Raw genomic sequence first — 2,393 nt, 5'->3', positions numbered from 1 at the left:
CCTCCAGCGCCGTCTCGCGCAGTGCGATGTGGGACGGCTCGCCGAAGTTGCGCGGCATCTGCACGGCGAACGCTCGGCCTGGCGGCGCACCTGTCAGCCAGCGACGCAGAAGCTCGCGGTGCCCGTCAATCCAGTGAAACAACGCGTTCGCGTAAACCACGTCCGCCGCCGGCTCGTAGCCAGCCACGTCCGCTTGCTCAAAACGCGCTCCGCGTACGCTCGCACGGGCGCGTTCCAGCATTTCGGCGCTCCGATCGACTCCGACCACATCCGCACCGGGCCAACGATCGAGCAGAAGCTGCGTTGAATTCCCCGGCCCACAGCCCAAGTCGACGACCTGCGCCGGCGCTCGAGCGGCACACGCGCCAGGAGGTCGCGCGCCGCCCGCGTTCGGTGATCTCCGAAGCGCAGATACTGCCCCGGTGACCACGTCAAGTTCGCACCTCCACCGAAGGGAATCCGTCACCGAGCCCATCCGGCCGGCATCGCACATGGCGACACCGACCGTCGGATTGAGGTATCAGCCCGATTCCCCGCTGCATTCGCCCCTAGCGGTACGCAGGCAGACCGGTCAGCTCGTGACCGATCGCAAGAGTGTGAATATCGTGCGTTCCCTCGTAGGTGTACACCGACTCGAGATTGCACAGGTGGCGCCCGGTCTGGTACTCGAGGCTGACACCGTTGGCGCCAAGCATGTCGCGGCAAACGCGCGTGATCTCAAGCGCCTTGTGAACGTTGTTGCGCTTGGCCATGGAGACCTGCTGCGAGGTCATCTTGCCGTCGTCCTTGAGGCGTCCCAGTCGCAGAGCAAGCATCTGCCCCATCGTGATCTCGGTCGCCATGTTGGCGAGCTTCATCTGCGGAATCTGGAACCCGGCCAACGGCTTGTCGAAGACGATGCGCTCCTTCGAGTACTGCAGCGCCTCATCGAAGCACGCGAGCGCAGCGCCCATGCCGCCCCAGGCAATTCCGTAGCGCGCCTGCGTCAAGCAGCCGAGCGGACCCTTGAGCCCCTTCGCTCCGGGCAACATGGCGCTCTCGGGCACACGTACGTCCTCGAGCACGAGCTCGGAGGTGACCGAAGCGCGGAGGCTCCACTTATGCTTCTGCTCCGGAGCGCTGAAGCCCTTCGAGTTGCCGGGCACGAGGAACCCGCGAATCCCATCTTCGGTGCGCGCCCAGACCACGGCGATCGCGCAGCCGGTGCCGTTGGTGATCCACATCTTGCGACCGTTGAGGATCCAATCGGATCCATCGCGCTTCGCGGTCGTGAGCATGCCGCCCGGGTTCGACCCGAAGTCGGGTTCGGTCAGTCCGAAGCAGCCAATCGCTTGACCGGTCGCCAGCTGCGGCAGCCACTCGCGCTTTTGCTCTTCCGAGCCGTACGCGAAGATCGGGTACATGACCAGCGACCCCTGCACCGAGACAAACGAGCGCAGACCCGAATCGCCCCGCTCGAGCTCTTGGCAAATGAGGCCGTACGCGACGCTGTTGAGCCCAGCCCCACCGTACTCCTCGGGAGGTCGTCGGACCGAAGACCCCCAGCTCGCCTAGCTCAGGCGTCAGCTCGTGCGGGAAGGTCCCCGCCTCGAAGTGCTCCATGGCCAGCGGGGAGATAGCGCTCGGTGACCCAGCTCCGCACGGTGTCGCGCACCATGCGCTCTTCCTCGGAGAGCTCGGAGTCGAGGTTGAAGAAATCGAGCTGTCGGAAAGCTTCCATCGAGAGGACGTATCGGGGGTAAGAAGGAGGATCCGGGCCGAGGCGTGGACGGCGCGTTGCCCGGCGCCGCTCGAGCAGACTTCGCTTGACGCGGCGAGACCGCGCATTGTAGCCCCGGGAGCCCGCTTCGAAAGCCGCGAACGGGACGGAACGGGTGGAGGCCCGCAAGCAGCTTGAACCGCGACACCCCGAAGACCCCCATCCCCTGCGCCCGCTGCGGCTACCACGCCCCGACCCTTCCGTGCCCGCACTGCGAGTTCGGACGGCCCGATCGCGCGAGCAACTACCCCGGAACCCCGCGCGCGGGCCGCTGGAGCGGCGTTCTGCTCGGGTTTGACCGCCGTCCCCCCGGGGCCTCTGGCTGCTCGCTCGGACGCGCGGCACAAAGCGCTGGATCGTCCCACCGTTCGCTTTGACCGTTCTCATCCTCGTCGCCAGCCTGTCGTGGGTTTTCGGCTGGATCGACGAGCTCATGGCCCCAAGGGAGTGCCCGCAGAGTTGGAGCTGGACAGCTACCGCTGGGGCTGGCTCGAAGACCACGGTTGGGCCTGGCTCCTGGGTATCTGGCACCTGACGCTGGGCGGCATCGACTGGATCGCTGAAGCGCTCCTCGGCTTCGCAACCGCCCGGCCGTTCGCCTGGCTGGTCTACTTCCTCATCGTGGTCGCTGGTC

At 66.4% G+C, this 2,393-nt stretch overlaps 1 pseudogene; it reads right to left on the bottom strand.

The window, feature by feature from the left end:
• Positions 1 to 548: 548 nt before the first annotated feature.
• Positions 549 to 1,720, bottom strand: LOC147036703 (glutaryl-CoA dehydrogenase, mitochondrial pseudogene; annotated as a pseudogene).
• Between the last annotated feature and the right edge of the window lie 673 nt (positions 1,721 to 2,393).

The sequence above is a fragment of the Syngnathus leptorhynchus genome, unplaced genomic scaffold, assembly GCF_054491065.1.
Source record: "Syngnathus leptorhynchus isolate UIUO unplaced genomic scaffold, UIUO_Slep HiC_scaffold_472, whole genome shotgun sequence".
In the NCBI taxonomy this organism is placed as follows: Eukaryota; Metazoa; Chordata; class Actinopteri; order Syngnathiformes; family Syngnathidae; genus Syngnathus; species Syngnathus leptorhynchus.
The sequence above is the reverse complement of the archived record's forward strand: the minus strand, read 5'-3'. Positions and strand labels throughout refer to the sequence as shown.